Raw genomic sequence first — 24,033 nt, 5'->3', positions numbered from 1 at the left:
ACCATGTACAGACGCTTAGGGCAGATTGGTCTATATGCTCGTAGACCTGTCAGATGCGTTCCATTTACTGCAACTCACTGTCGTCTGCGGTTAGCCTGGAGTAGAGATCATGCATTGTGGACACCGCAACAGTGAACTTGTGTGATATTTTCCGACGAGTCCAGGTTTAGCTTGCAGTCTGATTCTCGCCGGACTTTCATATGGAGAGCTCCAGGTACCCGTTACCACCAAGAAAACATCATTGAACGACACCGTTACGGTGGTGCAGGAGTGCTTGTTTGGGGTGGAATTATTCTGGCTTCCTGAACTGACCTGCATGTTCAAATTGAAACCATGACAAGCCAAATCTATCGGGACGTCATTCTGGAACAACATGTACGTTTGTTTCGGGGCGCCATGGGCGCACAATTTGTGTTTATGGATGACAACGCCCGTCCTCACCGTGCAAACATCGTAAGCGAATGCCTTCAATCGAAGGATATCACCCGTATCGACTGGCCAGCATTCTCACCGGACTTGAATCCAGTAGAGCACGTGTGGGATATGCTTGGCCGACGAGTTGCAGCCCGTCAACCTCCTCCTACATGTCTACCGGAACTTCGGAGAGCATTACTTTTTGAGTGGTGTAATATCCCTCAAGGTCAGATCGATAATTTGATACTCAGCATGTCTAGGCGTTGTACGGTCTGTATTGCATCGTCTGGGAGACATACAATGTATTAACAATCATACCAACCATGTAATATTGGTTTTTTGTAAATAAGTTTTTTTCTAAATTTGCTCCAGGGAGAAATAATCGCTAATTTTTTTAATAATATCAAACATATAGCATCTTTTTTTGCTCTTTACCTTTTGTTTAATAAATGAGCTTTACAAATAAGTCGAATTTGTTTTGCTTCTAACTCTTCCTTTGCCTGATTTTGCATTATCCTTAATTTGTGGACATGAGTGTAGATCTGTTTACTAATAGCTTATAACTTTGGAAAGATAGTATATTAAAGAGCTTTTTATCTGTTTTATATCTTATTTTAGAAAATAGAAAACAAAGCGAAGGTATTAGTTTGAAAATGAATTAAGTAAGCATGAAAAAAAATTGACAAAATGTTTTTAAGCTGACGAAGCTGTGTAATCATTAAGGTTTTAATTGATGAAGTGTTTTCGAGAATTCATTGATGACCTACACAAGGGGTTCTTAAACTGTAAGTCGCGACCCCCCAAGGGGGTCTCGGAACCTGCAGCAGGGGATCGCCAAAAATTTTAGCAGTTTTGATATTTCTTTAACTTATAATAATTTTACAACTACCAAATATTTTTACACAATGCATCTGAAAATAGATAAAGATAAGACAATACAGACAAAGAAAAAAACGAAAAGGTTTCGACGCATTCTTTTTTTACTATAAACGTTGATTTTCCTTGCTTTGCACGTGATGCTGTCATTTCCTCAGTTACTTATTTAAAATTTTCACATTGTTCTATGACCTAAAACTGCAATAGTATATTACAGTACAAGTGAAAAAATTGACAGTTTCACTCACGCGTGTGTCGGATTTGCGCAATACTTATGGCGTCCCACAAAATTTTTGTAAATATTATAGTGTCCTGGGGGTCGCGAAAAAATTTCAGTCATAAAAAGGGGTCGCGACTGAAAAAAGTTTAAGAAATCCTGAACTACACAGATTTTAAGAAGTAGTTTTAAATTTCCAAAAAAGTTAATGGAACTAGTATAATTTTGTAACTGTTACTCCAAATGGGTTTGTCTTTGAGGGACTATTGTTTTCGTTTTGAGATTTTGCGTCGAATCACTGTGAATGTCTGTTTCACTTTTCAAACTGTTGCCACCAAATATTATCGTCCTGTATTATATTTGAAGAAATTAAATAGTGGAGAATCTACATAAATGTATGTATATTTCTCAGATTGTGATAAAACAACGGTACCTACAACTATCCCATTTTGAATGACGTAATCCTACTGCGAATATGGCCATCTGGAAGCCCAAATTTCAAATTTGGAATTTATTTTATTATCGATTTCATATTTTGTAAAACTTTAACGAATTTTTGATTAACAAACTCAACGATTTTAAAGCGAGCCATGGCAACGTTGTACAGAAAAAACATTTTTATCTCCAGCGCGTGAGACTGTGTATCGAAAATTCTAAAGATAGGCTTTAAAATTATTTTGCGATATTTCTCTTAAACGAAATTTTATGGTTTAGGCGCGAAGAACATGACATTTAATAAACAGAGGTTGTAGAGACATTAGGTATTTTTGGAAGCAGACAAAATGAAAAATGAGCACCGCCTTCGCCGGGAATCGAACCTCGAACCTCTGGAATACGCGCCCAGCGTGCAGACCACCATACCACGAAGGCCAGGGCGAAATATCTTATTAGGTAACACACAAAATGTTAAAAAAATGCCCCTTTGGTCCTTTCAGATTTTCGTTTTTTAAATTTCTTAATAAATTTTGTCTTCTTCATATTAACACGTCCTAATTAAAGATTAATTTGTGAATAAGAGCTGACCAACGATTTTTAGTTTTAAGCAGTAAGTTTGTCAACAGGGAAGAAGAATGACACCGCCTGCCAGCTGTAATTGTTAAACCTATTTATCGCTAATAGTCATTTTAATGTAAAAACATTTAATGCAGTTTTGTTCTGAGTATCAAAGGGACCGTTCTTTTTCACTCTGTTTAGAAAACAGCAAGTTGTTTATTTTTCAACAAGCCAGACTGTTATACCTACATAAACCTTACCGAAATAAAACATCTTTATCTCAGAACTCGACAACTGTTACAGCGGAAGCATTTGATGGTTCATAAATTACCTGTGTGACAGCCATTTAATGAAAAAAAAAAAAAAAAAAAAAAAATGGCTGGTCGTAAGCATTTAAACTTTCTTTCATGCACATTTAAACACACGTTTCGTAAGTTTAGAACTACTTTAAAATGTCTTTGTAACAAGAGCGTGAAGATAGTGACTGATCACTTTGATTAGAATGTAGATTAAAGATAACTCTTGCGAACAGTAATTTACTTGATAGAGAGCTAACTGTAATTAAGTACTTTATTTTAAATATTTTTTTTTCTATGTTGTTATTTCCTAATTTTCCTCCAGGATTATATGTGTCTGTTATTTTGAAAAAAAAATTGAAATTTAAGAATAAAAAACAATTGTTGTTTGTTAGCAGTTTCCTTTTTATTTATAATTAATTGTGATTGATTATATTAGATATTGTTTACATTTATTCTCTGAGATCTGAGTCAGGTAAATTGGATTTTACATTAAGCCAAGTGTAACTTAATATATGCTATACAGAAAAAGCTATACTGTCACAAGCATTATATGCAATTAAGTTTTTGTGATACAAGTATTTACAGCTGGTTGTTAGTTCACTTGCAGACAATGAGGAAGTTATTAGGTCAACCAGATTTTGAATCTGGTAGCAAGAGGTCTTTAAAAAAATAAATACAGATACAGAGTGGTACAGAAATTCAACGGAAGCTTTTAACATAGTTCTCTGCTTCCTGCAGAGTAACAAAAGCACGCAAAACTTCCCATAAGCAATGAACCTCTGGATTTGTGCTGTCAAATGAATCTAGATATACATCTTTATAGAAAAATCTCTAGGCGCACCTTTATTTGGATAAAATGAAAAACACTATCACGTCTTTAATTCCCATTAAGTAATACTTGCCATGAGGGTAATTTGCGATGGAATCTCTTTAGACCAGCACATATATCTGCATGTGCTTTGCAAAGGTAACTTGAACGGTAGATGACAAAGTAATAAGATAACTAGTAACTTATAATAAGATAATAAGATAACTAGTTATTTTTCTCTTGCGGTAACAGAAAAGAAATTTTATCTAAAAATCTACAACGTTGGAAATCATCAAGCTAGACTCTGGAACAGCAGCATCTTCAAATGGAGACTATCTCTAATCATGGATGCTATCCAAATCTCCTGTGTTTAGTTCCAAAGCATGTGTGCATTACCTCGAGAAGATCGTTCCTCGAGCCCAGAAGGAATTTCGTTAAGCCTCCAAGAAATGTGATAATTTATATTGTTACGAAATGCCCAGCAGTGGTAAGATAGCTTCCCCATAAAGCGTGGTTAGGGTTGCCAGGAAGTGCCAAAGAAAGGCAGGGTTGCCAGATTTGGCGCGAAGTGACCCAATTTAGCGACAAACCTGACGATATGCCACAGACGGACGAGAACATTCTAGAACGACTTCTTACCGGTTTTTCTGAGAATGTTCTCGAAGGCAGTTTAAAAAGCTATAAATTCTCTGCCTGTATGCGCAGTAGCAGTGTATCGGGAGAGTATTTTTTTTTTTTAGTAGTAGTAGTATATTGAGTTTAGTAGTAGTATGTTGAGTTCAGAGATTAGCTCGAGAGCTATCGACTGAGTCGGAAGCTGTACTTTAGTGCGTTGCAGTGAACCTCTCTTCACCGTTGTAGCCTGAAGACTATGTTGCTGATTGTTTCAGCGTGTTTATCGTAGCTTTTCGACAACTGCAAATGTGTCTTTGGAACTCTCCCGTATAATACTGACGAATAAACTGTGTTTGGATTCTTCATCAAGTGTTGCCATCAATCACTCCAAATCCACGAACCTGTAGAACGCCACAGTATCAATGAAATCTCTCATCATTATTGTGTGCTGTTAGTTAAAATTAAAATATAATGTAAAAAACATAGACATTGATTAAAGTTTTTCAACCAATGTACAATGTTATGGTTATTTATATGAATTATCTGAATATGAATGCAACATTGGACTTTCGTACCCAAGTTTGCGTACGAAATATTCAAATCATGAGACTGCCAATGTTGCGCAATGGATGCTCTCCGATAAGTAGAGTTATTTAATATTAACTCGATCTAAAGTTGATCAGTATTCGTTAGTTATGGCTCAAAGACATTACCTAAGTGAACGAGCAAAAGTAATGGTTAATTGCTAGACTCAAGAAAGGGTTTGCAAAACAAACGGAGATCACCTACGATATGAACATCCCTCAAATTGTCATATCAGAAATTTGGAGTCGCTTTTTAAGTAGTGAATCAGTTTGTAGACTGGTAAGAGCATCAACTGCATAGGAAGACCGTTTTCTGCTGTTGCCGACTTGAAGTAGAAAGAGAGTAATTTTAGACCTTTAGGCTATTACAGAATCTTGAATCAACCATACAGCTGTTGCACGATAGCTATATGAAGATGAGCTTAATGTGAAAACAAATAGGGATTCGTATCCCACTCATTTAACCTTTTGAAGACTGGATGGCCATTATAGTGGCCATAGAGTCCTCTCTTTGAAAAGACGGGGTAGTCCACTTTAATGTCCATGTCTTTTTCCCCCATTTTCCAGGCTGAAAAGTGGGCTGACATGTCAAATTTGGCGTCTCAAGGGTTTTAACCACTTATCTCTTTCAAATGTCTTCCTTTTGCGACATAGATGCGCTCCTCTGAGAATCCATTAAACTACACACAAGAATCTCTGTTGCAAATAGGAGGTGATTTCTTAAAGGGGGAAAAGCATTCAGTTCAAGATTCCCCGTCCTTTGGTAGCTTTTACTGCTACCAAAGCCCCGGCCTCAAAAGGTTAATCTTCCAAATGCGCCCGTTTGAGTTGATGTTGCCTTATGTTTAATGGACAGGGGAGCGAAGGGGAATGGCACCGTGCACTGTTGATTGACCAATCTATATGTAGCTGAATTATAATTCTAGGCGTGGTTTGATCTGGAGAGAGCAATGAACATGCAATGTGTCTTCCCTTGCTAATGAAAGATCCCATTTCCTTAGAAGCGGTTTCATAATTTAAGACGGAATCGTCATGAACAATGAGTTATAGCTGTCTGTGAGCTGTAGCATTTGGATTGACCTCACCGAACTATAGCTCTTTAATTGAAGTCCTGTAATCACTCATACATATCGTTCATGGGCTGCAATGCTGCCACCAGTCGAAAAATGCGATTTTGAATTATGATTGTTTCCAACATTGTAAAATCGTCTTCTTACGTTAGCTACACTGGCACATATTTTAGTTCAGTACCACAATAACAAATGAAAGTAGCTTCCCTGTTCGCGTTCTCTGGTTTATGGTGGACATTGACTGGAATACTAATCCTTTTCAGTTAGCATTAGGTAGCTGGTGGGAGCATTGCGCGTTTTGTTCGTCAGCTTATGATACTTCTTGAGTTTTACCAGTGTTGCTGAGACACTGGATTAGTTCTATCATTGAGCATTTTACTTTAACTTGGGCTCGAGGAACGATTATTGGATTAGTTCTATCATTGAGCATCTAAGTCATTGAGCATTTTACATTTCACATGAATCTAAAATCTGAATAGTAAAAGTAGGATCTATTTTGAAACTTATATAAATATAGGCTTTTCTTGGGAAATTTTCCACTTTCTTTTGTATTTTGATTAAAGATGTCGCAGTGAGCCATTAAGAATACCATTTTAAAATTTTATAGTACACGTCACAATGGAGTAACGTTATTAATAAAAGTTAATCTATAACTTTTTTCATTATTATGAACCGTGAACTTCTTGCATATTCAGCCTAATATAAAAAGTATTTAAATACTCTATTATTAAACAATCCAAGTTTATTGTTGCTGTTATTGTTACTAATCCTCAAGTCCAGCTTCTGCTAGACAAGATCCAAGAGTTTATTCACCTTCAAAAAGTCATAGAGTAGTATACGAAACTTAAACAGGTCTTTCGTAGGACAAGCCCAGACATCTAGAAATATGTGCCGGAGAAGCCTGCTCATTGCTGCATTTCGGACAAATTGTGTGTGCTTTTTACCTCTCTGGAAAGCAATGCTTCTTAAATGGCCACTAAGAAAGCGGAACAGTGCTATCTGGGTGCATCTGTCACAGTTCATAGCGAAGGATCCACCAGGGTATTCAACCCGGTACCAAGAGTGTGCCAGAGGACAAGCCAAGTCATTTTATCAATATGTTTTCTGGCAGAAAAAAGTAAGTCAGACCATTAAAAGCAGCCTGAGCACCCTTCTTTGCCAGGGCGTCTGCCACTTCATTTCCCCAAATGTCCACATGTGTGGGAATCCACTGAATATGCACATCACAAGAGGACGAGACTTAATCCGACTCCGTCTAATGTAAGTTTTATAGCATTTTCTAGTTATTATTATTAATGGAACTTCTGTGAAGCCTTTTAATAATGTTTGCTCCTTAATCCATCTACTAAACATAAAATTCTTACGTTTCAAAACCAAAGAAACTTTGTAACATATTTACCTTAAAACTTCACTTTTTAAGCTGTTCCAGTATTGCTACTCGTGAATAATATGTGGTCAATATCATGAAACCTTTTGTAAACTGTTTAGGAGTGTTCTTCGTTCAGAAAGTATGATAACGGATAACAATTTTTGTCCGTGTCGAGAAACTCTGGTGTCAGAATATATGGTAAAAAAAAGATAAAACTTGAAGGACTTACCACACTATTCACCAGCTTGAACCCATTGAGAGTACGCGGGATACCTTCAGCTATAGAATTGCATCATGCCAAATGCATCTCCAGAGCCTGAAGTGTACTTATAGAAGAAGGGTATGTAATTCCTTAAGATCTGATCAACCGTTTAGTAAATTCTACGAAATCAACATATGAGGTTTACATTTCTATCAGAAGTAACCCCCTTCACCATAAAAATGAAAGCTTTGTTGCAAAATAGGGAGATCATTATGTTTAAGTTTCTATAAATTTAATTTCAAATTCACTGTTTTGATATTAATTAACTGGCTAACATGGTAATTTATATTAGGTAATCTTTTTGAGTAAAGCGTTTTTAATAATTTTTATTTCTTACAGTATCCCTTAAATTTCAAAAGCAGTAGTAACATGAAACACCGCTGTGATAATGCTTTGTTATGAGGAGTAGAAAGCAAGCATATATGTCGCTAACATTATGGACCTCTAAGAAAAATTTATGTTTTAAAAAATGTAAGCAAGCTAATTCACATAAACGTCAGCAAAATGGGGTAAAAGGGATTCCTTACGGAAATCCTTTAGTTTAATAACAACAGTTATCTGGAAAGTCCAAAATACGTTCGACAAGAAAATATTGAATTAAAGTAATTTCGCTATTTCAGTATATGAAAAATTAAATCCTAGAAGCGAAGTTTCTAGCATTTTAGAGTACTTGCTATTGGAATGATCTCAACGCAACTGTTCAGTGTTATATTAATTTTGTTTGACATCAACGGGCGGACGAGCAGCGCAGATGCGGAACAACGCTTGCTAGAATTTAAGCGAGCACTTCGAGCTTCAGTTTTTCAAGCGGCTGGAGTTCCAGCTGTGCAACGATGAGGAGCTTTTCCAAGGTAAGAATTCCGGGGACTTCAACGTACTTGGCTTATTGCAGTTCTTCAGTCTGTGTGGTGTTTTCAAGAAATAATGAGGTTCAGACATGAGTGGTTAATGATTCATGAAGCCAGTCACGAGTGGTTAATGAATCATGAGTGGTACATTTGTAAAATGAGGTTCAATCAATATCACGAGTCTGTGATTGCTACAAATTCTGCTGAGTGTTTCTCCTGAGACATCAGCAAATCTACATGCAGTTCGCTATGCATGAAAAACAGAATGAGAGTAATGACTTTACGTCAAATGAAACCATGGTGAAATCTTGAAAAAAAAAAAGTATTGTTTAACGTTCTTAGTAGTTTGAAGTGTAACTTCTGATAATTATATTTCACATATAATTGCACTAAAATAATATATCTATGCATAAAATTCGTAACAGTATTTTTAAATTGATGAATGATATCCTTGAATTCCTTACTGTAAAGTTGTCTTCTTCTACATTAGAAGGAAAAATCTAGTAGCTAATTGTTTGGTCAGAAGCAATATTTAGATTGAAAACAACCAGGCTAAATGGACTGTCTGCAGAGTTCCATTTACTTATTTAACTTACTTGGTCCTTAATGAGACTGTCAGGCGATGCATCGCCCTGTCTATGTAAGCAACTACAAACTCAGAAGAAAGTTTAAACAAACAATTTTGGACATAATAAATGCAGGACTTACATCCTCAACTTGCGAGAACTAGCTAACATGAAATAAAAATTAAAACTGAAAGTAATTTAACTCTGAAGACTCACAAGTAAAGGATCATAAAGCATTGGTTCTTTCTAATCTAATTGGCTCGAGCACCTCGGTTAGCAACAGGCGAACGCCGATCTAAAGTACATCTCAGAGTTGGAAGAGGAAATAGCGTAATAGTCGGAGTTGATGCCAAAGCTCTAACTTTCACGAATTCTGTTCTTATATGCACTTCTAATTTCTAATTTTTTCTAATTTTCTTCTTTCTAATTTCTAATCTTGATAAGAGCTGACGAAAAGTAGAAATGGTAGAACATTTAAAATAATAATGTTATAATGAGTTAATTAACATAAACTGTACATATTAGTTTTCTGAACTTTAGGACAGGTATAGCACAATTAACACTGACAACAGTTATTTTTGTACTTAAATAGAAATAATATGCGGTGATTTTATTGTGATTTTTATTATTGATTCATAAGATTTCATTACATATTCCGCATGTTAACTTTAGACTTTGTTCATGTATCAAAAGTATTAGATCTGTACATCAGTTTTGAAGATAATCCTAGCAGGATTCAAATGAAATTCTTATAAAGAGCTTTCTCTTTCAGAGTATGATAACATTTAGGCTAAAGATTGCTATTATGGGCAGGATGACGAAACATCCTGAACCGTACGGGACACTGTTATATTTTAATGCTGTGTCTTCGGTACATGTTCCAGAAAATTCCTCGGATTCTACAAATAGTGTCAGATAGTTAGGTTTTGTAAATAACCAGCTCTAATTTTGTCAATGCCAGTACATAGAAGGAAGAGTACTTTTGTTTCATTAAATCAAATATACTGTCAATAAAAATCAAAACAAAAAAAATTGAAAGCCTTCAGATTTTATATTACTCCAAAGGGGCGTTTTCTTAACTTTTTGTGTGTTACCTTGTATAGTAAATATCATGTTCTTCGCGCTTAAACTACAAAATTCAATTTAACAGCAATATCATAAAATATTTAAAAAGAGCATATCTTTAGAATTTCCGATACACAGTCTCGCGTTCTTTTTTTTTGGGGAGGGGGGTGTTTTGTTACCATTGCTGGCTTTGAAACCGTTGAATTTGTTAATCAAAAATCTGTTAAAGATTTTACAAACTCTGAAATAGATAATAAGATAAATCCCAAATTCTGTCTTCCAGATGCTCATATTTGAGTGGAGGACTATGTTATTCAAAAATTGTTGTCTGTAGGTTCCGTTGTTTTTTCACAATATGAGAAACATACATACATTCATGCATATTCTTCATTGTTTAATTTCTTTAAATATAACACAGGGAGGTAATATTTGGTGGCAATAATCTGAAAAGTAAAACGCCGTTTCATAGTGAAAGACGCAAAATGCTGAAACGAAATCAATAGCCCTTCTGAGCAAATTGCCTCGTTGGGCTAATAATACAATATTCCGAGTTCTAGAAACAATGTTTTATAAAACTCGTGCACATACACCCCATATATTATAATACAGGTTTAGAAATAATTTAATTTCAAGAAATTTAAACTCTTCGGCAATATTTATACAAAAATGTTGGGTAGAGGCGAGCGAACCTTTTTTCTCATGCTCATGAGTGTTAATTATGATGGTGCAGCTGTCTCTTCTTCCGACACATCCATCATTCGAGCGTATGGAGATGGTAAGATGATATGTGCTGTGTGATGGTGAATATGATTTCCTGTGTGATATTTTTATTCATTATTCGTGTAAATAAAGTACGTTATCCTACGATGGCTTCTTTACTCTAAATATTGGCCTCTGAACAACAAATGGTAGCATCTCCGTGGTTTTGTCAAGAAGAATTGGATACCAAGTCGAAACCGAAACTGTCTTAGTGGAATCCAAAAATGGAGAAGTGGAACGTTCCCGAATTAACTGGAGAGAACTATTTTATTTGGGCATTGAAAATTAAAGCTGCCTTATCACTGAAAAGAATTGACTCGGTAATTTCGACAGTAAAACCAGAAAACTTAGACGAGAAAGAAGAAAGATTGTGGAATGAGAAAAACGCTGACGCCGTAGCATATATAAAACTTTCACTATCGGATCAACAGGCGCTTCAGTTCTCCGCAGAAGAGAATGCAAAAATTCTTTTTAAAAAAATAAAGTCAACATTTATGGGACAAGCCGAAGATCGAAAAATAGATGCTGGTAATGAGTTAAAAATTGTAGAAATGAAGTTGCATGAGTCGGCTAATAATTATATCGCAAGAGCGAGAGGCGCTAGGACTAGATGTATCTCCTCGGGAACTGGTGTTTTACACAGACACCTCGAATTGGTTGTTACTAAAAATACTTAAGCAAGCGAATATGATGACTCATCGAATTTCGAAATCGCCGACATGAGCCGTTGTCGCGGGGTTGATGACAGGGGGAATAAAGTCCAAACATCTGAAAAAAGTATGGAATACCATTAAGATGATCCGAGAGGCTCAAATCAAGAGGCCTGAAAAAACAAAATTAGTAAAAATTAAGTGGCTGTATACTTTGAAGGAAAGTAAAATATAAAGCGCGATTAGTAGCAGATGGGTTTAATGAAATAAAAAATAAGGATTATACCGAATCATATTCACCAGTAGTTAACATTGAATGTTTTAGATTATTGCTTGCACTTTCAGCTAAATTAAACTTGACTGTTAAATTTTATGATGTAAAAACAGCGTGCTTGTACAGTGACTTAAACGAGGATGTGTATATGACTCCTCCACCTGGTTATGAAAAACTGATTGGAGAAGGAAAAGTATGTAAATTGAAGAAAAGTATTTATGGGTTGCCTCAATCGGGTAGAAATTGGTATATGAAAATAAAAACTGAATTAGAAAAACTTGGACTGGTACAGTTAGCATCTGATAATCGTATATTCATTTATAATGATATCAAAAACATTTTTATATTGTGTTTATATGTTGATGATTTAGCTGTATTCTGTAATAATAAAGAAATGCTTGAAAATATTGTTTCTAAAATTAAAAATGTATTTGAGTTACATGAAAATACTAATTCAAAATTTTTGGGAATGCAAATAGAAAAATTTGAAAATGGTATATGTTTGTCTCAAACAGAATATATTGAATCTTTATTGACTAAACACAATCTGGAAAATTGTAAAGCAGTAAAAACGCCAATCGTTCAAGGGGCAGATAAAGGTTTTTCATGTACAAATGAAAAAATTGATCCAATTTTGTATCAAGAATTAATTGGGGAACTTTTATATTTAGCGAATAGAACGCGTCCTGATATATCATTTGTAACAACTTATTTGTCACAATTTAATCATGTACCAGAAAAAAAGCATTATCTTTTGGCTAAAAGGGTATTAAGGTATTTAAAAGGTACAAAAAATAAAAAAACTTTTCTATAGCAATGCTTTTGGAATTTTAAATGCATATGCTGATGCTAGCTGGGGAAATGCAGAAAATGGTAAATCATTTTCTGGTGGTACTATTTTACTAGGTGATTCATTTATTTCTTGGAAATGTCGTAAGCAGAGAAGTGTTAGTCTGTCTACTTGTGAAGCAGAATTATTTTCTATTTTTGAAATTTGTAAGGATATTATTTGGACTGTAAATTTATTATCAGAATTAAAATGTAAACAATTTTTGAATGGTGCAGTGGTCTTGAATACAGACAGTCAAGCTGCCATCCAGTGGATCAACTGTGCCAGATCTTCTACGAAATCCAGACACATGAACTTACGTTTCCATTTTAAGAAGGACTTAACAAAGGACAATGTCATTAAGTTGGAATATTCACAAACTGATAGTATGATTGTAGATTTTCTTACTAAGAGTATCAGTGAAGAAAAATTAATGTATACATTGAAAGTAATGTCCTTAATTTCTTAATGTAATGTGTTATATATTATTTGTATTTCACTTTTGTATTGATAAAATGTTGCTCGCAGGAGCGGTGTGCTGGGTAGAGGCGAGTGAACCTTTTTTCTTATGCGCATGCGTATTAATTATGATAGCGCAGCTGTCTCTTCTCGCGACACATCCATCATTGGAGCGTATGGAGATGGTGAAATGATATGTGCCGTGTGATGGTCAATATGATTTCCTGTGTGATATTTTTATTCGTTATTCGGGTAAATAAAGTGTGTTGTCCTACGATGGCTTCTTTACTCTAAATATTGGCCTCTGAACAACAAAAAATGTTGCAAGGACAGATATCTGTGAAAATACTAAGATCTCCGACATGTTTCTGGAATTACGCTGATTCGAAGTATTTGTGATTCGAAGAGCATGAAGAAAACATTTCGAAAGAATGAGAAATATCTGAAAACGAACTATTTAACAAAATGCCGTATGTAGTATATAAATATAGGATCTTTTTTCTCCTTTGGTTCTACGATATTAACAGTAATTTTAAGATATTAGATCTGTGCTTATCGGAACAAATGCAGAAGCAGAGCATCTTCATTCTTTGAAAAATAATATTATACGAACACCTTATGAACTGTACTGATTTTTGAATTTCTAATGAATTATTTTTAATTTTCTTTTGTATTGTCTATTTCTGATTTTGTATGCAGGAATGAGCTAGTTTCAGAAGAATATGTTAATTAGCCGATATGAACGAACGTAGCTAGGTTCTTGTCATTTATAGTTTAATGTTCGGATTGTGATATTTACATCTGCTGAAGATGTGAGTTCTGTTCCTCCTCTCTTGCTCTATAGAAGTTTGCCAGAAGCTTGAGTAAAGTAACAACTTGTGATTGCGTAGTTTAGTTTATGTATCTTACGTTTCTGAATGTCTTCTTTATTACTCAAGTGTTTCCATACGATGCATTTATTTAGAAATGTTGCATAGTTTCTGGTAGCGGCTGGTTTAACAATACATATTGAAAAATATTCAGTAATCACTGTTGGAACGTCTTACGCAATAACTATTGAGAAATGCTGTCCCTTCAGTGTCATATATGAGTCGTTATTTCCTTATTAATGAAAACAGAGAAGCAGTGAAAGAATAAACTTCTCTTCTAAAATATTAGAATATAATGATGGTTTTCGGTCAGAAAATTCATTTCTGGATCAGTTAGACTGTAAATACTTTCTCTGTAATTAAGACGTCGTTTGCTTTGAAATCAACCTTAAAAATACTGTGTTCACAAACTTTCTTAGCGGAAATGTTTTATTTAATGCAAAATGGTATTTTAAGCAGAAAAAAAGCATTGTTCGGGAAACGAAAGGTTTTAATTACTTGTCAGTTATAAATCTGTTGTTGTTACAAGTTATAGAATCATCATGGAATGAAATTCCTACAAAAAGGAAGTTTTAATAACTGAAAGCGAAAATATTATTGCCATAATGATCAAAGAGAGTAACTGTATTTAAGCTGTCATATAACTCCGGAAAGTGAATATTTTTCATCAATTGTTCCTTAACCATTTTAAAGGAAATTTTACTTTCCAATATGAGTGAATTTTTTACAGTTTGTGGATATTTATTTTGAATAATAGTTAATTTTTAGCTAAAGCAACTTTCCTGTCGCTCTCCTTTTCACCCACGCTTTCCTGCCAGAATGTAAATCAGTTAGCGCGCTTATAAGGGAGAAAGAAATGCTATTTAAGCGAAGGTTTTTGAAGTTGATTTTAGACGGTATTATGCTTGCTTGTAGGTCACGTTGTTACTTTGACTTACTTGCGATTTGATATTGTGGCGAGCCATTAAGCTTATTATCTAGCCATTAAGCTTGTTCCGCCGGCTTCAACGAGTCAGAGCATTCCTGTGGATTAAATTATCCTGTGAGCCGTTAGGGTAGTTTAATTACATTTTCTTTTAAAGTTCAATATTGCTTATTTAAGCCAGAAGTGTTGTCTTAAGCTGCGTGCAGACGACGGTATAAAGGGATAAGTGGTTTAAGCCGACCTGCGTTGCGAGGCAACCAGTCTGTTGTACGTCACAAAATCTGGCATAAAGTTGGAAATTTTCAACTTTATGCCGATTTGAGATAAGCGTCGACCAATCAGAGTGAACGCGCGAAACCTGAATGGGAAAACAAAGCGGGAAAGCTGCAGACACATCCACGCATGAGCAAATTTAGCTTCTCTAATTGGGTGCGGTTTAGATCTTGTGTCGCAGGTGTGAATCAAACTCCCGAATTTTATCCCTCTGTGATATTTACGCCGCCGTCTGAATGCAGCCTTAAAGCCAAATGGGCTCGTCTGTTTGTGGTTGAATAAAGGGTCATTTACACCCTTCTTCTGACTTTGCTTGTCTGCTGTCAAGACCAGAGGATAATTCCTCTACAGTCGTTCTAGAGCTCGTTAGTTTATGTCACCAAAGAATACGACACTCTATAAGCTCATACAAGTTATGCTGCTAACACTGTGTGGTAATTTCTCCCTCATTATCTCCAACCTTTCTCTTGAAACTGGAAGCTCGTCCGGCCAAGAATCCAGAGGTCCAGAGTTCGAATACTCGCAAGGGCATTGCTAATTTTTTCAAGGTTCCTCCTGTGATGAAAATTCTAATGATTCCACAACCTGAGAGAGAGTGATGAATTTGAGCATTATTTTAGAATTTGTGCAATGAAAATCAGTATCAGGCCAGCCGCTACCAATGCGACAACACATGTATTGGCACACAGGTTCAGATTTAAAGAAAAGAAAGGCAAAAAGTTAATCTAAACTATACAGTTTATGTAGGGGTGGCAAATTAAGCTACTGTATTGAAAGGTGAAATTCCTAGTGCTAGTCACGAGCATTTAAATCTCTGTGGCAATCTGTGACACTATTTACAGGAGTTCAAATAGATACTGAATACTGTTATTTTCTATGTCGATTGAATAAATAAGCTAGAGACTAATTTCCATCATTTAGAAAAGAATTATTGAATATCTGCATGAAAATACTGTACACTCTGAGGACAAAACTGCCCATGACTTAGCAAACTGCCGAAAGATTAATTCACCTGAGCATCATCTAGTGCCACCTATTATGGCGATCACGTAGATCACAACAAAGGTTTTCTGAGATAACGTAATGTAAGTACTGATCATCACTAACAGTCAGATTCTACAAAGCGATCACCTCCTCAGACGAACAAAATTGCCTGGAACTATCTTAGGGAGATTTTGCTGAATCTCTTTCACTTTGTTTAAAAATTATAAACAAAAAAGATGTGGATTTCATGCGAAATTGCCTTTCATAATTGAGTTTCGTTCATTGGTCGTCTTAAAATTAGTAGATGATAGTGAAAAACATATGTTTTGTTGGGATTCAAAAATTTAGGATCTAGAAGCATGACCTAAAAAATTTGTAAAGAGAAAAGGATTTATAAATGCATTCTTTCTTTAAAGCAATATTTAAGTATATAATTAGTTAAATCATTTAAGTTAAAATAAAGCACTTTCAGTGTTTTCGTTAAAAAATGGGAAAGACATGGAGATATTCTTCTTCCAGTAAATAGAAAACGGAATTCGTGATAAAACGTGTTGAGCGAGTCTCAAAGATCGGTACCATCCATACCTGTTAAGGTTTAAAAAAAGCAAAAAAAAAAAAAAAAAAAAGTCTCCTAACGTTTAATGACTGCTACTGTGTTTCTACTTAAACATAAAGCAAATGTTTCGTAATTCAGTGTTTATAGCTTTAAACACGTGCGTTACACACTTTTTATGTCTGCAGATTGTTTTTCGTCACTCAGATTTATGGTTTGTTTTTCAAGAAAAGATTTCGTTGAAAGTTTGCGTAATTTTTTTTTAACATTAAGTGGTAAAAATCACCTACCAAATTTTATACAGGAAATTCTCGAAAAATTAGTAGGTGTGCAAACAGCAACTGAAAATTAAAAATCTCCAGTAATCCGATTAGTCGGTCTGAAGATAACAATAGAAAGACTTTTAATTCGTTTCTTTGGCTTTAGTAGTATTAAAATTTGGAACTTAATGTAAAGAATTTTAGAAACTTAGAAATAAATGCAAGAAGATATCAAAATAAAAATATTTTACTACCGTTCACTGGCATTCAGACTGAAGGATAATTTTACTACCATTCACTGGCATTCAGACTAAAGGATAATTCTGAAAGTTAAGTTAAATACACAACGGCATATTAAAATTCTGCTGAATATAATTACTTATAATAATTATGTGTATGTTATTAAATCCGTAAGAATTTACGTGTCTTTCGGAAAGTCCTGAACGTGTTTCAGGATAAATAGAAATGAAGCAGCACAAAAACATTTTTAACGCAAGAAATTTCATTAAATCATGTGAGCACCATTTTGTTCTATGATGTTTTGCCATCTATTCGGCAGCTGCAAAATTCCTTTTTTAAAAAATGTCGTTGGGTTTTACTCATAAAGAAGTTACGGAGGTGCTGCTTGATAGTCTCCAAAAAAATGAACTATAGTCCGTTCAGAGAGTTCTGAAATGTTTTGAAACTGTAAAAATCCCAGTGGGCAAGGTCTGGCGAATATAAAAAGTGACACAAAACATTCCACCCATACTCAGTGTGTCTTTGTGTAACATTCATCGAAACTGTGCAAAGCATTGTTGTCTTGGACAACACCTCGATGATAGGTCATCTGGGCTCCTTGCTTCAATTTCTGCTTTCAAAATTGCCACTTGAGAATATATTTTCAAGTGTACTACCTGATTTGGTATAACAATTCAATAGTATACAATTCCTTCGTAGTTCTATCATGCACAAAGCATTACTATATCGGGGCTCAACCTTCTTCTCGATTTTACTAAAGGACATTCATTTGGCCTACCCCATAATCCGTTTCTTGTAACATTATTGCCTAATATAGATTTCTCATCTCCAGTAGTGAGCCGTAAAAAAAGCTTCTGTAATTTCGTTTCAGCAAAGTCGGAAAAAAAGCTCAGTCGGAAAAAAAGCTTCTGTAATTTCGTTTCAGCAAAGAATAACAAATCGAAATTCGAGCAAGAATATTCTTCTTTGTTCAAGTATGGAGTGCGCATACCTCTTAGCGGTGTACATATAATATTTTAATACTTACATAGGATTTATTTATTTACAAAGGATTATATACAGAGCGATCCAGAGAGTTACAGAGAACATGAACAGTGAGCACCATTTTCGAAGCTGTAGTGTCTGCTCTTAAACTTCTCAAACCACTTTTGAACTGTGTCGTCAGAAACAAAGCTTTGTTCATATGGCAGCACAAATTTTGTCAGCAATATATTATTATATATTAATTATTAATTATTATATATTTCTCTCTCTCTTTTTTTTTTTTTTTTTTAAATAAAAGAGCATAATATGAAGGAAATTAACTTTTATATTTTCTATTTTTAACACTGCACTGAAAAACATAATTATCTCGCAATACGTACTAGTGTTCCGCAACGTTACCATGTTTAAACATCTGCCTCAATCAAGGTCACTCAGTAGTAGCAAAATAATTAGTTAAAAACACGCAGTGACTTGAAAAACCGCACAACTTTCTGAATGATCCATATTTACGCAGAAAATACTGAAAAAAAAAATAAACAAGCGCGAGCAAATTATAAAAGGAAACATGTTGAATGTCATGTATTTAAATGTTCATGTTCAAAAGACAATATTTACAAACACAGATTAGGTAAGTCAAATACAGTTGGACCTCGCCCAGGTAGCAAAATACTTGAATACCCATCAGGTAGCAAAATGTTCAAGAATATGTGAACTCAATAATTTGCAACCGCTTTCATATTTGGGAACAGTCAATCGCCTTTTCGAAAGATCGTCTGACGGTGACTGCGGCGTCTGAAGAAAGTTATTTATCATAGTTGGCATGAAGGAACTTTTAATAATCGCTAAATAATTGACTCAGAATTTATCATCAGTCACTGATAGTCTATTAAGCATACTTTACAGTTTTAAGGCTTCGTGAACATTGTTTTTATGAAAGCAGACTTCTTCACTACGTCTTTCGTTTTGTGTACTTTACAAAGAAAAATGTTTAAGGTGATGTTGTGTTCACCGTTAACACAATCAAGTAACTGGACGGTGTAGTGTCAACACCTTCTTAAACAAGTTCTGTTTGAAAAGCTGTTGGTACTATTCGCGGATGATGTTCTGAGCGGGAAAGACGCATCCCTCGCATATTTTAAAAGACACTTCTATTGTATCTATAATTATTGGTTTGGGTAAAAAAAGACCGCATTGAATTCCATATCTATGATTGGGTCCATCACCTCGTATATGAGATTATATGTTCCACATAAGGCTCATCAGCTATCTCGGCCATGGAACACCAACCGTTCATTGCATATTTGTGAATGGCACTTTCACTGGTAATTATTTGGAGAGGAATCATGAGAAATGTCGATATAAAGCTCTAAATCTATGGAAAAAATTCTATATCCATGCACAGAGTACGTAAATGAGTTTCTGTGTCCTGTTTAGGGCTGCCTTGGGGAAATTCGAAGTTCAGGTCTGTCCTCTTAGGAGAATGGAGTCTCATTTCACAGTACTTAATTAACGTTTTAATTAGTACAACACGGGGAAATGCTGTAAAGTCTATATTTCTGTTGCTGGAGATCATATATACTGTTAGGTAATTACATCCTCCAGAATGGTCACTCAGTTTCTTATGTCTTTAAATTTTGCGCATAGTTTGGCATAAGCGGCAAAATAAATATTTATGCACAATTTTGTTTCTATGATATCTTTGTTCTGTGATTATTAAAGTCTAGTTATAAAGTTCCTGCTTTTTTGCTATAGTTAAGTGGGAACCCGGAACCGTAACTTACAAGTTATCTTTCTGACAGAAAATAAACCAGATCGAATGCCTGATATAAATAACAGTTTTGCGAAGAAATTTAATAAATGTTCTTTTCTTAATTTCTGTTTGCACTTTGAGGAATAATGGGACCCTCTTTTACTTTTTCGATTTTAGTGTATTTGTTTTGAACGCCTGAAAATAAATATTAAATTTTTATTACCATTGGACATTTAAATTATTTATTTAGACGATCGAAATCTACCAGAATACGTAATTGGCATTTAAAAAATGAATTAGTTATTCATTGTGTTTACGTCATAAATTTGATCTGTGGTACACCGAAACGTTAGTACTCTTTGTGCCAATTTGTATGACTCCAGAATCAGAAACACAGTTCAGGTGATCACGACGATTTCAAATTTGCACCCCTCGACCAATGCTCCCTAAATGCTCATCCGTTACTTAATTATGAGTCTCGAATTATTATTGATTGAACGCTGTTTGTATTATCAACTCTCATCTTAATTCTCTCATAGTGCGCTTCAGAGCGATTTTCTATAAAGTGATTCTTTACTGATATAAAAATGAATGCAAAATTCTATTTATTTATATACTCCTGATATATTTCCTTTTACCTTCAATTATATTCAGTTCACGCAACTGTGATTACCTCATTACTGTTAAGAGAACTTTTAAACTCATGTAAAATTGGATTTGCTTAAACAGCGTGAATTTTACTTAAGTCAGAGAAATGCTGCAATCAAAAGAACAGCATTCAAGCATAACTGCACGAAAAATAATGCGTTCTAGTGTAGGTAAGCGATGATGTAATTTTCTACAAAGCAAAAATAAAATATTAACAAATTATATTCTCGTTGAGTGCGTGATCTGAATACTCATTATGTCATTGTGTGCTGCTGTCACTTATGTCCTGTCATGAGACATTTCACTATTTCACCACACTGTTCTGCAAACATTTTTTTCTCTTAATTTCCAGACAAATAGCCCTTGCAGGCTTTTCCCTTATCAATTAAACAACAAATTAAAAGTTTGTTAATTCTGTAATGATTAATAAACTACATTTATATTGTATCGTCTTTATTCCTTCGTTTAATAAAATAAAAGGCAAAAGAGAATATTAAAGGAAAAATTATAAAATTACATTTCTTAATGAAACTGTATATGTTTATATATATCCATCTACCAATCTCTCTCTCTCTATATATATATATATAATTACAAAACAATTTTTTAAAAACCAGAATTTTGAAATTTATTAATTATGAATTTCAATTTTTGGTCTTTGTGAAAAATTAGTTCTAAATTTCTTACTTCATGTCTATATATATATATATAAAGAAACGCAAGAAGAAAAACTTCAAAATTAATGAATTTTAAAATTTATTTAACAGATTTAAAAAGTAAAATCCTTCGCCATTGATGCAAAGATAATATTTAATTTAATAAAGTAACAGAGAATATAAAGGAAATTATCTCCTAGAAAATTCGAATTGAAATTTAGAAAGCAAAGGTGCACTATTTTGGTAATAAATGGTTGGCTATTTAGAAAGCAAATGTGCCATATTGGGGTAATAATTAATTGGAATTTGTAAATAAAAACATTGGAATTGTTAATTAAAATGCAAATGAAAAGAAAGGAAAAGACAATTATTGCTGCTTCCATAGAAAGATCCCGACTTATCAAGGGGAAATGGAACCTTTCTGTACAATTATCAACAATTCGATAAAAGCGTGTATCATTCCCCCTGAACTGATAGAAATTAATAGTGAAGGTAAAATTATAAGTTAAACGGGTGGGTTAATTAATATAAAACCTTACAATCGCATTCATAAGAATTTAGATAATTCGAAAGCAGAGGTCTTAATGATCTCGGAAAAGAAATATTAATTTTAAAACTAACGAGGAATTAAAGCTTTTGCAATAGTTAAGTATTTACAAATGCTCTGTACAGAATCTTAAATAATGGCTCAAGACGTTCTTCCAGATTTCCCAGAGGAAAATATAGTTAAGAAATATACAGAAACAATTCGCACACTTAGATATTATGCATAAATGTTTGATATTTACTTAACAATTTACTTTAATATATTGTACTTATTATTTCCAGACCCCCAGTTTCATGTTTGTGTGAAATAGCCAGCCATAACTTCTACCCCTCTGTCGGATTTCATACTTTGTTAATTTATTTAACACATTAGACTTCAAAAATATAATGAAAATTCTGAGCTAATGCATAATTAATAAAAAAAAAAGGAAACGTTTCCTGAACAGTGGTACACTGCGGGGGGGGGTGGAAAAAAGAACAATTCTATACCTCCCGTTCTACTGGGCCGATTGACGAAATCAAATTGCGTTTTTCATGTCTTAAAAGCACGACCTACGACATATATTAAATTTAGATGTAACATTGTTCTAGTATAGGTTTTTGACACAAAACCGAACTTTTTCTGAAATGACATGCCAACGTTTTTTATATTTTGATTCTACGAATCAAATTATGCCTAAATATTAAATTTTGTAAAATTTAGTGCGAAATTTACGGAGAAATTCAAAAATTTATCTTGGCGCATTTTTTTCATTTTGAGCCAACAATAATTCACTTGGCCAACTTCTTAATATATGGCAACCTATTTTACTTTCCATTTTAACATTGTGCATGAGCGCGAAAAAAGTCACACGTTCCTACTTTCGAATAATTTTAACAAAGTGCCTAAGAGATCTTAGTGATCTTATTATCGTTTCAACAAATATGCTGAATTTCAGAATGCGCCTATATATATAAATTCATTTATACCTTCGGAAATTTTGAATAGAAGATTCTAATTTTTTGCAGGTATGCTTAGAAATGCATCTACTTTAACAGAATGGTAAAAACTTTATAGGTTATAATTCAAACTGTTTTAGAAAAATTTATAAAAATTATTTAAAAATACAAATTTTAAAAATAAATCACAAAATAGTGGGCGAATTTTATTTGGAATGAACCTAAATTTCGAAATGTGAAAGGAAGAATCAAATAAGTTTAATTAAAAAAAGAGAGATTAATAAATATATACCAAATTCAATTAACACTGAGAAGCTAAACTTTTGAGAGTTACTTTTTTAAAAACTACTGGTGCGAGTTTTACAAAACTTGGCAATTTGGCATACTTTGAGTCGCAGAATCGAAATATGGAGAAAAAAAAATGACATGTCATTTCAGGAAAAGTCCGTCTTTATGTCAAAATACCTATATTATAACAATGCTATATATAAATCTAATACATATCCTAAATCACTCTTTCGAGACACAAAAAACGCAAGTTGAATTTTGTCAATCGGCCTAGTAGAACAGGAGATATAGAACTGTCCTCTTTTTTTTTTTTTTTTTTTTTTTTTTTCCGCAGTGTTCATTTAACCTTCATTAAACCTTTAATTAGATTGATATATCTGTCTACTACATCGATAATTTATTGTTCATTACCTAATCACCTTAAGATTATCTACATGCTTACAGTCTTTTTAATATTAAGAAAATACAGGTTTGTGGTCTTTGTAGTGACGACGAAAATAAATTTTTCATTTTAGATTAAAATTTTCAAATAAAAGAAAATTCTGCCCTTATTGAAAATTGAAAAATCTTTTTTAGAGATATAAATATCGTGATTAGCATTATTGTATAACCACGAGAAAATGCGCTGTGGAATGTGGTATATCCTCATAAAAGAAGAATTCGAAATATGCATTAAAACTGATCTTCTCGCGGAAACAGTTATTTGTTAACGTTAGATGCATATACAAAGCAATCTTTCTAAATTTTGTGGCCGTTACATTTCTCTTACATTTTCTAAGATATTTTTTATTCACACAACTTTAAAAATGTTGCTGTTCTATATAAGATCTTTAATTTAATTGGTAATGGCAAAGAGCAAGGCCTTCAGAATATTGCCTTTCATTAAAAGGTAAGAATTTTAACTCATCTTTCCAACTGAACCTAAATTTTCAAATAAGGAATAATATAAATAAGGAACTACAAATTGATTAATAAATTAAATCTCTGTATTTGAATTTATCTTTCCAACTGAATCAGTTGTAAATGCTTAATAAAATAATCATTTTAAAAGACGAAAATACGCTCCTTAAAAATTTATACCTTTCTTTTATCCTTATGATATATTAATTGAATGCATTTAATTTATAATATATACAAAAGTAATTTTTACTAACGTATGCA

This window comes from Stegodyphus dumicola, chromosome 2 (assembly GCF_044657685.1).
Source record: "Stegodyphus dumicola isolate Sdum_Otavi_A_Nest chromosome 2, ASM4465768v1".
Taxonomy (NCBI): domain Eukaryota; kingdom Metazoa; phylum Arthropoda; class Arachnida; order Araneae; family Eresidae; genus Stegodyphus; species Stegodyphus dumicola.
This window is presented reverse-complemented; position numbering follows the sequence as displayed.